The sequence below is a fragment of the Pogona vitticeps genome, chromosome 5 (genome assembly GCF_051106095.1).
Source record: "Pogona vitticeps strain Pit_001003342236 chromosome 5, PviZW2.1, whole genome shotgun sequence".
Taxonomy (NCBI): Eukaryota; Metazoa; Chordata; class Lepidosauria; order Squamata; family Agamidae; genus Pogona; species Pogona vitticeps.
This window is the reverse complement of record NC_135787.1, coordinates 1377068-1389867: the sequence shown is the minus strand read 5'-3', so window position 1 is coordinate 1389867 and position 12800 is coordinate 1377068. Positions and strand designations below refer to the sequence as shown.

The window sequence follows — 12800 nt, the reverse complement described above, 5'->3', positions numbered from 1 at the left end:
CACTTCATCTGATCTTCCGGAGGTGCAAATAGGTTCCAGGCGAAACAAAACAATGACAAGAGAAAGAAAAATTATCTCAAGGTTTGTCTCTGCTTTAGAGATTGTCACATTGAATGAGAGAGAAAGAGAGAGACTCAGACGCAGGGGAAGGTTCGGTGGTGTCATTTTATAGATATATTTGTTGTTAGGATGAGCGAGACAGAACAGATGGTTTTTGCCTGTGTCAGAATGCCTGCGCTGTGTAATAAATAGACACCTTTATAGGAAGAATTCCTTTAAAAACCCTGTTCGGGCAGCTTAAACTTCAGCCGCCCATGGGCTTAACACCTTCTTCTTTCACAGCCAGCCCAAAAGCAGCAGCCAAGAATATTCAGGTAGGCAAAGAGATGTAACCACCACCACCACCACCACCACAAGATGGGAAGAGGTGAACATAATACGGTTATAGCCCTGAAGTCCTTCCCAGCTGGCCAGTTTTGCTTGGCTAGCTTGGTATGACCCATCATGCTTCTACGGTTCTTTCCCCCGCTTCAGATGCTGGCAATGACATCCACAACCTAAAACCAACTGGGTGGCTATTTAACTATCTTGCACTTAATTTCTTCTGCTGCAGTGACTCGTTCCCTCCCCCCCCCCGTCAGTTCTGCCAGGCCCTGAATGTCTGCCAGTGTGCCATCCTTAAATACCTAGCAGTTCCACAGCGTGGGGGCCACCAGGAGACACAATCTCAGTGCAACCTCCTACAGTTCAGCAGCTGGGAGAGAAACCAGTTGCTTTTGTGCTCAGCTAGGCGAACGAGAGGCAGCACCTCGATCATATTGCAGAAACCCAATGGAGGGACGCCTCTTCCCAGAGAATGACGGCCGAAATCACTACAAAGCAGCACTTAGACATCGTTTAGTCATTTAGTCGTGTCCGACTCTTCGTGACCCCATGGACCAGAGCACACCAGGCCCTCCTGTCTTGCACTGCCTCCTGGAGTTTGGTCAAATTCATGCCAGTCACTTCGCAGACACTATCCATCCATCTCTTCCTCGGTCGTCCCCTTCTCCTCTTGCCGTCACACTTTCCCAACATCAAAGTCTTTTCCAAGGACTCTTTTCTTCTCATGAGATGGCCAAAGTACTGGAGCCTCAGCTTCAGGATCTGTCCTTCCAGTGAGCACTCGGTGTTGATTTCCTTTAGAATTAATAGGTTTGTTCTCCTTGCAGTCCAGGGGATTCTCAAGAGCCTCCTCCAGCACCACAATTCAAAGGCATCAATTCTTCGGCGGTCAGCTTTCTTTATGGTCCAGCTCTCACTTCCATAGACATAGCAAGCGATAAATAATGGACGACTTGCCATTAACCCTCATTTTGCAGCACCAAAGGCACAATTGAGTTCTACTTTGTGCTTGCAATGTAATGAGACGTGAAGTCTGGATGATGCTGGGGTGGAGAAGGCTACCCCTAGATGTTTCGGCCTCAACCCAAACACCTTCACCCCTCCCACTTCACCAGAAGGGCCACGAAAGGGCGCAGGAGTTGATGGTGGAGACCTGCAAATCCCATGGGCACAGCACTTGGACCTCTCAAGTGGTCAACTCGGAAAGGTGCCAGACAAGGAAGGAGCATCACCCCGCTCTGAGAGGAATGATAAAGAGATCGTGGGAGGAGGCAGAGAGAAGGATCTGCAGAGAAGAAACATTTCTGGTTAGGACTTATTTTTTTGCTTCTTGGCTAAAGTCTATTAAGTGTGAATTGGGGGCAGGGGGGGCTGAGACAGCATCTGGGGGAATCCCTCTCTCTCTTTCTGTGTTTGTGTGTAATTTGGCTGAGGGGTTGCTACAGGATGTGCAGAAGCTCTAGGACTAGGGTTAGGGTCTGGAAAAACCTGTCCCAAATTCAACATGCTAGTTTCAAGTTGACACCAGGCTTGTTGTTTTTATGGTGCAGGGCACAGGGACCTTCACCCCACCCCACCCCCATGGATTTTGTTTATTCTTATCATCTTGGATTCTGACGGGTAAGTTTGGCACACGAGCAGAGCAGAAGCCTATGCCTTACATGTCATCTTACTGAGTTGGCCCACCAAGCTCAGGGGCGCCATTAACCAACTGGCTTTAGTGAGGAAAGTTCCCTTCCATCCCCTGCTTGCTAATCCTTGCACTTAATGATGCCAAAGATCAAACATGGGACCTGGATCAGAGGGGGAAGACAGTTTTGATTGCAGGGATTAACTGAGGCCAACATTATATTCAAGCTTACAGTATATCTCTCTCGAATCAGAATCCTGCCGGCTTACACACTATGAAGTGGAACGTATGCCGATGGTGCTACATCAGTCATAATAAATAATTGTTCCATATGCAGAGGAAGTCATAAAACAAATCAGCAACCCGGCTGCCCCAATAAATCTGTTTTTATAAGATTTTTTCCCCTTTCAAAAAGCAAGCCACAACGGACAGCAAAGATGAGTTTAATTTATCTCCTCTTGGGAGAAAAAAAATTGTCAAAAAAGGCTAGGCGAAAAAGAAGCTTTGTTTGTATCATAAACTAGTTTCCATTAGTGTAACCAAATACACCTTGGGTAAACTGGAGATGCACATGATTCAAAAGCCAGGGAAGCAAGAGACCCCTGAAACAAATTTATGGAGTGTTTGTTCTGATAAATCCACAAGGGCAAGCCTTTTTTAAAAAAGAGGAAGGGGAAGAGGACGGGTGGATTTACAAAACTTGAAAAAGAGCCAGATGCCTCAGTTAAATTTTATATTCCTTTCCCCCCCTCCCCATCTATTCTCCTGTTGCTCAGTGCATCTTCAATGTTGTTGTTGTTTAGTCATCAAGTTGTGTCCGACTCTTCGTGACCCCATGGACCAGAGCACCCCAGGCCCTCCTGTCTTCCACTGCCTCCCGCAGTTGGGTCAAAGTCATGCTGGCCACTTCGATGACTCTGTCCAACCATCCCGTCCTCTGTCATCCCCTTCTCCTCTTGCCTTCACACTTTCCCAACATCAGGGTCTTTTCCAGAGATGGCCAAAGTATGGGAGCCTCAGCTTCAGGATCTGTCCTTCCAGTGAGCACTCAGAGTTGATTTCCTTTAGAACGGATAGGTTTGTTCTCCTTGCAGTCCAGGGGACTCTCAAGAGCCTCCTCCAACACCACAATTCAAAAGGATTCATTCTTCGGCGGTCTTCAATGTACGGGCTGCTTAATCAGCACAGGGAACTGGTTCCCCACCCATGGCCAGGGGAAGACTTTGGATCTTCGGCTCTGCACAGGTGCTGTGGGAGTCAGAGGGAAGATTGATGAAGGAAGGGCATCGATCAGACAGAGTCAAGTTTCGGGTCCCTCCATACCCACAGATCCCTCTCTGCCCGTCAGAGAAGTGCCAGCCCTGGGAGTCTTCTGCAGGCACTCTCAGCACTGAGATAGGCCTTCTCCCAAAGCCAGTAAGAGCTCAGTTTAAAAAAAAATCTGCCCAGGCACCGAAGAACATGTGCCAGTGGGAGATCTAATCAGTGTAAGCCAGTTGGATCTCGTTGGGGTTGTTCTTCCTAACATTTCGACAGTCTCTGTGGCCGGCCTCTTCACACCTGTAACATGTCACCTGGGGGAGGGTGAAGGACACAAATTGGGGGGGGGGGGGGAAACGATCCAGGCGATTCTTCTACCTAGTAGGGTGTATTGCGAAGAGTGACTCAAACCACAGACAACCAGTGCATGAGTTTCTTCACACATCTTCAATTGAGCGTGGCAATTCAACGCAAAGCCAAGAAATGAACATGTGAGTACCAAAACATTTCCAATTGCAACAGTTTTCTGAGAGAAGGGTTGCATTCTCTGACAGAATTTCAAAGGTGCCAATACTTTTAGCCATGACTGTATATCTTGACAGTAAGAACAGCTGGACAGTGGAATTGACTGCCTCAGAGAATGGTCCACTGTCCTTCATGGGAAGTTTCTAAGCAGATGTTGGGTGACCACCTATAAAGGATTCTTTAACTGGGATCTCCTGCTTTGGAAGAAGGGGCTTGGCTTCCGTGACTCCTGAGGTGCCTTTCAGCTCTGTGAGCTTATGGTTCTTTGATGCTAATGTCTCTGAAGCATCATCAGTTTTTAGCTTTTACTGGCCATCCATCTCAACATATCGTTGGGAAGATTAGGACGATACGGGCATAACAAACTTACTGATGGGGCAGGTCAGGAAACTGAGGCCGCCACTCTGACACCTGGGGTCAAGGGCAGAAAATAAAAGATGGGGCTTCACAGACAGGCTGATGGAGTCCAGGTGACCTGGGAAATGCACTTCTCTGGACTCCAACCTCCCAGAGTGCATGGCCACACTGAATGGGCTCTTTCGATGAGAATGGAGAACCCCCTCCCCAAGCCAAGCCGGCTGAACTGTATGGGGTGGTGCAATGTGGGTGATCACAGAACAAAGGAAGGCTATTTGCCTTAGAACAAAGGAGTCGACAGCAAGGATGTCTGAACCAGCGGAGCCTGCAGGCAACGCCCTGAGAGCTCTTTTTATTGACTCATCATGAGTTACATAGTATGTTGTTAGAATTCAGATAGGATACGAGTTACCTAATTGTAACCAGGATTGGCTGAAGAAACCCTTTGATCTTATGCTCTACCTCAAAGCAAAAGGGCAGACTAAGGGGCTACCCCACCTGCTGGCAGCTGCCACTTCCTGCCAGGAGTGTATGCCCGTCCCTGGAACAGAATGCAGCTACATCCTTTAAGCAGAAGTTTCTCACAGTGGAACAACTCCTTCCATGGGTGTCTTGAACCAGAACTGCAACACCAGTTTCCCAAGACTACCGTAGAGCATTATGACAACAGGACCCATGATCTTGAAAGGTGGTGGGCACTCCAAGGCTGTGGGTGTTCAAGAGAAACGTAGACCAACCATCTTCCCGAGCTGCCCTCGATGGGGACTTCTGGACTTGATGGCCTTAGAGGCCCCTCCCGACTCCACAATTCCATAGCTGCTGTTACAAACAGAAGGTTTCTTATTGCAGGCCATTTGGACTATTATTATTATTATTATTATTATTATTATTATTATTATTATTATTATTATTATTATTATTATTATTATGTTTTTGTTGTTGTTGTTGTTGCCTTTGCCTCCTCAATAAAACTTACCCAAAATAAGTGTTAAATTCCTTGTTGGTTTTGTCACAACATTAACACCCCCTCCCCGGGGGTGGGGGACGGTAAACAGGTAGCAAACATGTCACAAAGGCACATCTGGGTAGCAAAGTAATGAGAAGAAACACGATTACTGTTTCGGTGTAAAGAGTAATGCTTTCTGGTTGCTTTCCAAGGGCATGCTGGGGCACTTTGAGGGACCTTGGGTCTGGATTTTTGCTGATATTCCGCCGTTCTCTTGTTCGTCTTCAGGATTTTTTTGTCCACAAAAAAATGACAACAAAAATACTGGAAATGTAACAAGTTACACAAAGAGTAAATGCATCAAGATACCTTTTCAGCACTATTAATAGGCAGTGGCAAAGAAAAACACTTCAAAATGATATAACAGGCAATGAGAACAAAGTATGCTTAAGAGAAACCTCTGGAATGGAGTGAAAAGTTCACATGGAAACAAAATCAGTTGCTCTTCGACGTGGTGTGATCGTCTGCTTTTTGCATTTCATTTGCCAGCTTCTGAAACTCTGGAGAACTTAGATCACCACCTGGCAGGTTTCCTTTGCTATGGATTCCTGCCTTGAGCAGGGAGCTGGACTGGATGGCCTTGGAGGCCCCTTCCAACTTCACTTTTCTAGGATTCTATGATTTTAAGCACACATATTTATCTATATGCTTTTTTGGAGATAGTGTATTTTATATATAAAGTATTTTGGACATTGGGCATAATAAGGGAGCTCTCTGTCTCTCTAAGTGAGCTGCTCAAGGTGGATGCTTCACTCTACCTGCCAGCGGGGCTGGCCTTGGTACAAGTTTCAGATGAAGGTAGAAAGTGTATTTGCCATTGTTGCAGCAAAGTGGCTGGGTGTGTGCAGATGGCCTTTCAGGACAGAGGAAGGTGCTTTGCATACAATGCCTTTGTCACAGTCCAAGACATCCCAGGCAGCCTTTCCCCTGGACCCCATCCACTACACAGAGGATCAAGTCCAAAAAGCACTCACTGAGCAGTTCGTCATGACCAAGCGGAGGTGGGAGCACCAGGCTGGGAGAATGAAGCAAGAACAAGGCACCAAGATGCAGGAGGGAAGAGCAGGGGCCAAGGCAGGAACAGAAGCAGGAACAGAAGAACACCAGAGTCAAGACACAGCAATGCAGGGACACAGCGCCTCTGGAGCAGTGGGCACAGCCAAAGACATTGATTGATGAGGCCAGTGCCGGGAAGGAGAACCACTCCTTAAATAGGCCTTCCCTACAGGTTTTCAGGTGAGCCTCATGAGTGGCCCAGCAGCTGCTACCCAGGCCAAGGCCTGATCCTGCAAACACCAGGCCACTCCTGGGTCAGGCTGGCCCCAATCCTGCAGTTGCCAGGGCAGTACAGGAAAGATCCTGACAGTGTTCCACTGAAGAAGAAGAAGAGGAGGAGGAGGAGCCCTATTTTGGCATAAGAGCCAGGTAGCGTGCACGGCAGAGAGCCCTCAAGGATGGGGTGGAACAAGGGGCATCGGCTGCTGTGGGTCATGGCAGCAATGCCCCTTCAGATATCTCAACAATAGATCTGGCACCACTACATCAAGCATCTATCTATCTATCTATCTATCTATCTATCTATCTATCTATCTATCTATCTATCTATCTATCTATCTATCTATCTATCTATCTATCTATCTGTCTGTCTGTCTGTCTGTCTGTCCGTCCGTCCGTCCGTCCGTCCGTCCGTCCGTCCGTCCGTCCGTCCGTCCGTCCGTCCGTCCGTCCATTTAACTTCTACTCTGAGGCCACTACTCTGAGGCAGCTCACAACAGAAAATGAACATGGGATAAAATAAAACAAAAAAAAAGACAAGCTTACCTCCTCACCCCTATAACTTACCTAACTAACTGTGCATACATTTTTTTCATGTATTTAAAATATTTTCACCCTGCTTTTCTCCTTAAAAAGGACCCAAGGCAGCTTACATTATTAAAAGACAATATTCAATGCTAAAAACAGTAAGTATACAAATATTTAAAAAGGCCAAAGAGATACCACACTAAAAGACAGTAAACAAACGCAACACCAGAAACACATTCAAAGCAGGAAGGCTCAACCATCATCCCATTAAAACCCACCTCTGGCAGCCCAAGATGGTCATGGCAATAATATAAATTAAATAAATTACACAGCTAAACAGTCAAGTCAAATCAAACCAAATAGAGAGAAGGTTCTCCAAAGCTTGAATCTGCTGATTGTATCTTTCTGTCCTCAACACAGTCATGTCACGAGAAGGACACGTATTCCCAAAATATTGCATTGGCCACCCAAACAGTTGGCCGATGGAGGAAGCTGGTCTGTTCTCAATGGCAGCACAGGTACTGTTTCAGAAAACCTTGTACGTGTTTCATGCCAAGGAAGAATTCATAAGCAGTTGTGGTTACTGTAAAAATATTGGGCAATCTTGTTTTGGGAAGAGGGGGTTGCGCTACGGTCACCTGAATGCCCTGGAAGCACATTCCACATCTCTGACAGAAATGGCTTTCCGCCATGGAACACGAGGTAGAAAGAAGGACGTCTGCAGGAGCAAAGGCAGATCCAAGACCAGGATCTCAGCCCCAGCCAGTTTTAGCTAGCAACAGGGCTTATTGTACTTTGTTGTATTTTTGTTGTATTTCTTCCACGGTGATTTTGTTATAAGATTTTATTGTACGGTGTGAACCATCCTGAGAGTGACACCACTAATGGGATGGTAGAGAAGTGGATCCATCTCAACGCACGACAGACAAACAAGTGATGGGTGGAGACGGGTGCCAAAGTCAGATGTTTATCTCCTCATGTTTTGCGCATCCTGAAATTTGTTTCCCTGCCCGGAGATGCAGAAAAACATGGCCGTTCTCCGAGACCTCAGGAGACACCGTGAGAGCTGACAAACCTCCGTCTCCCTTTCGTGAAGGAGATTTTTCTCTCTGCCCTTCACACATGGACACGTTAATTTTTGCAAATGGAAAATGTGCCACATCTTGCCATCTTGGTTTCTTTTTAGGGAGAAAGGTGGGATAAATTTTTTTTAAAAAAATAAAATTTATGCAAGGCATGTTGTAGAAGAATCCCTTTCTAAATGTCTTGATCAGATGTGAGTGGGAGCTCCTTCTACACCCAAATCAAGGACATACAGATTTGGGTCAGACGTGCCCTCCCCCTGTTAGGAGACGTTCAAAAAGCCCATAGAATCATCATCCCCCCCCTCACAGACAGTCCATTTTAATAGTGTGATAGTTCAGTACATTGGCGTCTAAGAGGGAGCCCTATCTAGTCAAAGCCCATAGAACCATCATCCTTCCATGCAGATATTCACTAATAACAGAGTGATATTTCAGTGAAGTTTTAATTCAGCTAAGTGAAAAAGCAGGGGGGGGGAAAAAGGAAAAGGACTTCAGAAGGGGAAAGGGCTCTCTTGGAATGGCAACGCAAGCTTTTCCCCCCTCTTTTATCCATCACTTTCAAGAAGGCCTCATAGACTCGCTGGGAGAGAGAGAAACCATATATCCCCTGAAATGGTCCCAGTGTGAGATTCCTCACTAGGCTGTCAGTGGGTTGGCTGCCTGGGGGTGACCTCAGACTTTACAGGGAGGTCCAGCGGTCCCTCACTTTCTTCTTCGCGATTCCTTTGAACTTCTTCTTTCTTCCATTCAGATCAGTGGCCATCTTTTAAACTCTGGAAATGCTAGATGGGACACAAATATTCCAATGTGGTGTTGCTCCATTCCAGGATCCTCACCTTGCCTCGCCGTCACCCCAGAGGAATAGTCAGCCAGAGCCTTTATTGGCCTGCACAAAAAGTAAAAATGCATATACAAGATAACAAACAAAGTAGGCTATGTCTAGATGGGCGGCATATAAATGCAATAAATAAATAAATAAATAAACAAACTAATAATTAACTAGATCTACAGGTTGGTTATGTCTCAGTCTGCAGCTCCTCACTATCTGCTTCAAAAAGGCCGCCACATTCTCCACTCTAACCGACTCTCCTGTTGACAGAATATACTTCAGGGTCTCACATTCTGAGCCGCCCCTCTTCTGGAACAAAAGCAGGTCCAAATATTTTCTGCGGAGATCTGTATAAAATGTTCTGCCTTATTTTCCATTTTTTCAATTCTTTGTTGGTTCTTTATAGTGTTTTTCTGATTTTGGGATTAAACAAGGGTTGTAAATCAACACGAATATTTTACAATATTCATTCTTATCTATTACATTTCAAAGTTGCATAAGTTTCCGATGTCACTAATTCACAATACATACTCTAATTCTAAATTGATCTTAGGCTTTCAATGATCAACTATTAATTAACATTCTGTTTCTAAGTCAATCATAAAATTTATGCCAACAATCTTCATGATTCGTCTTTCTTGTTGAGTCTAGCCATTCTGATAGTTTATCCATCTCTGCCGTATCCAGGATTTTTGCTCTTAACTCATCTTGAGCTGGATTCTCTGGGTCTTTCCAATGTTTAGCAAAAATCATTCTTGCAGCTGTCACAATATGGATAACTAAATATTTTTCCGTTAAGTCTATAGAATCCGGGATTATATTTAGAAGAAAAAAAATTCAGGGGTTACAGTTATTGGAACCTCTAAAGAGCAGCACAAATATTCTGATTTGGTCCAGCTTGGTGCACGTGCCTGAAGGCAGGAGACCTGCTCACTATATATTTTCTTGGTCTGGTTTTATTCAAAATAGTTTATTCTCAAGCTACCACAAAGTCAGAGAAGCTGAACGACCCGGTGCCTTATTAGAGAGTCCGCTGCTCGTCCTGCAGGCAGCTGCTTTCCTCCTGAGACAGAAGGCTAACCCCGATAAATGTAGCAGGGTGTGTGTGTGTGTGTGTGTGTGTGTGTGCTCAAGCTGACCTTTCCATCAGTTCCATGGGATGGCAGGCCGTGTCTGAGCCTCAGCCTCAGAAGCTGAAGGCTTCTTGGCATCTCCACTCCAGAGACTGGATTTCGACGGGACTTCCAGCAGCGTCTGGCAGCCAGAGAAGCCTCCGGAGGAGAAGTGTCAAGGGCTATTGGAGGCAGTGGAACAAGTGCCTGGTGCAACAAATCTAATGGGATGCTGAAACCACGTCAAGGAGGGCCTGATCTGTTCTGAAGGCAGCAGCCGAGGAGCGATATCTTGCAGAAGACCCTGGAGAAGCCGGGAAGAAGTCGGGAGAGATTCCTCACCAAACTACTTTCTTCTTCTTATTATTATTATTATTAGGATGTTGCTGGTAAATCAACCAAGAGCACTCTAACAACTTAAAAACTAAAAAGTGGATATCATGCCTTGAAAAGTCAGGCAAAATAAAAACCAGAGCACAGAGTTCCGACTCCTGTCCTCTGAAGATGCCCATGGCCACAGAGGCTGGCAAAACGTTAGGAAGAACAACTTCCAGAACACGGCCAAAGAGCCAGAAAAACCCACAACAACCAAAAGTAAAATTTGTTCGTCTCTGGAGCACTGCAGCATTCCTCGTCGGTTTTGCTACTGCAGGCAAAAATGAAAAACGTCTCGAAAATCGTGGTGGTGCTGGTGGTGGTCGCTATCATCGTCTTCCTCCTCCCCTGGAAGCACTGCAGGTAGAAGGTCTATAAGATCTCGGGTAAAACACGGCCCGGTGTTTCCCAGCCCAACGCACGGTGTTAAAGGTGTCGGCCACCTTCAGCCAAAGGCTCAACTGTGGCGCAAGCACCATTTGTGCTTCTCTTTGGTGACAGACAGGGCGGGACAAAGAGCCCGTGGGAACCCACAGGGTGCAACGGCAACCCTCCGCTGTTTCCCGGTGTTCAGTCGAGCATTCCTGGGGTTTAGAATGTTGAAGTACAAGAGAAGCAGGGCGAGAAAAGGTGGGAGAATGGAAGCTGAAAGCCTCAGCACCTTGCAAGGTGGATGCGGAGCTGGTGTGAAGGGGGAGGGAGCTGGACAGCCTTGTTCTTCCATGAAGTCCAGGGCTCTTCCTAAGCATTTCAGGCCTTGAAGTACTGAGGAGGGATTCTCTGAGTGAGGTGATGAGGCTGCTGCAGCCACGCAATTGCTGTTCCCCATTCTTCTCTTCTCTTCTCTTCTCTTCTCTTCTCTTCTCTTCTCTTCTCTTCTCTTCTCTTCTCTTCTCTTCTCTTCTCTTCTTTGTCTTTGATTTATATCCCGCCCATCTTCTCTTCTCTCTTCTCTTCTCTTGTCCCTCTTCACCAGGCCCATGTTATGAGGGGGGCTCCACAGACACCTTGTACCCAGGATCTCCCTTTGGAAGGCACTCCAACCTTTCTGGAACGATCAACCCCTTAACCCTCCACCCGCCTCCTTTCCTCTCATCTCATGCTGCTCCCGCTTTTGATAAAAGTAAGAAAAAATTACCCTTGAAAGGACAAAGGAAGAAAGAGACATGAGAACAACTTGAGTGGTTCCCCCTTGACTGCCAGTACTGATGGACAGATGCACACGCTCCTCCATTACTTCTTGGTTTTGTTTTGTTTTGTTTTGTTTTTTTGAGAGAGAGAGAGAGAGAGAGTAGACATGGGCATCTAAATAAATAAATCAAGTGCCAATTCATTTCTGGAGCTCATTAACAAATGAAACATTTAAACTAACACAGAACAGTTAAACAGAGAAAGCTCTGAGGTGTGATCCTCAACGTTGGGCCTCCAGATATTATTGAACTACAACTCCCAGAAGCCTTCGCCACCACCTCTGCTGGCCAGGATTTCTGGGAGTTGAAGTCCAAGAACATCTGGAGGCCCAAGGTTGGGGACCGCTGTTCTAAAGTCTTGAGCTATATTCTGTTTCGGTCCTTAACCGTGGCTCTGTGAGTTGGAGCAATATGGTTCTCCTGCTTTGCATGGCAGAGAGAGAGAGAGAGAGAGAGAGAGAGAGAGAGAGAGAGAGAGATTAACCTCAGAGCCTAGTTCAAGGCCAGATGGCCACACAGAGCTTCTCTCATGGACAATCACTTCAACTAGCTACTCCACCAGTGAAAGAAAAATATCACAAAAACGGCAAAGACTAAAGCACCAACCTGCTTGGCTGGCATGCCGTGAAGGTTCTCTGTTGTCATTGTCCTTCGTTCTTATGCATTTTTGGTGCAGACGGAGGGACCAAAAAGATGAAGCCTAAATATTAGGAGTCAAGCTATGAACATTTGCAGGTGACATGTTTGCACATTCACTGATTTTTGGATTGGTAGCCAAAGACTTTGGAATGACTCCAGCAGCCGTCATTCGTCTTGGGAGAGGATGACCAGATCCTGCTTCCATGGTCTGTCTTCTAATGTCTTGCCTTAACGTAGGACACTTTGACATTTTCATCCCCTCTATACTTTTGAGGTTGGTTGTTGATGGAATTCTAACTTCTGTAAGTTGTGTTCTTCTTTGTTGTTTATCCAGAAGTACAATGTCCAGCTTAATTACCATCAACTGTTTTGTCTGTGATCGCTTGCTTGTCTCATTTCATTTTCCAAAACAGGAGATAGCTGGAATTTATACTAGGGAGGGAAAGATGTATGTAATCTGTAAGATTTGGCTAACTGCAGAAAAAGCATCTTTGCAACTTAGTTATGCTTACACACAATATGATGAGTCATTTCTTTAGATTTGCCTCTTTTGATGTGGAGAATAATACATTTATCAATAACAAAATTCAGTTTGATATCTGTAC

At 45.8% G+C, this 12800-nt stretch overlaps 1 long non-coding RNA gene across 1 annotated transcript in view; it reads left to right on the top strand.

Annotated features, from left to right (window-relative positions):
* The first annotated feature begins 457 nt into the window (after positions 1 to 457).
* LOC144589564 (uncharacterized) overlaps positions 458 to 12800 on the top strand; it is a 30031-nt gene continuing 17688 nt past the window's right edge. The window contains exon 1 of the long non-coding RNA XR_013545737.1: positions 458 to 1691. This is a non-coding gene — a long non-coding RNA (uncharacterized LOC144589564). The remainder of the gene's footprint in view (positions 1692 to 12800) is intronic.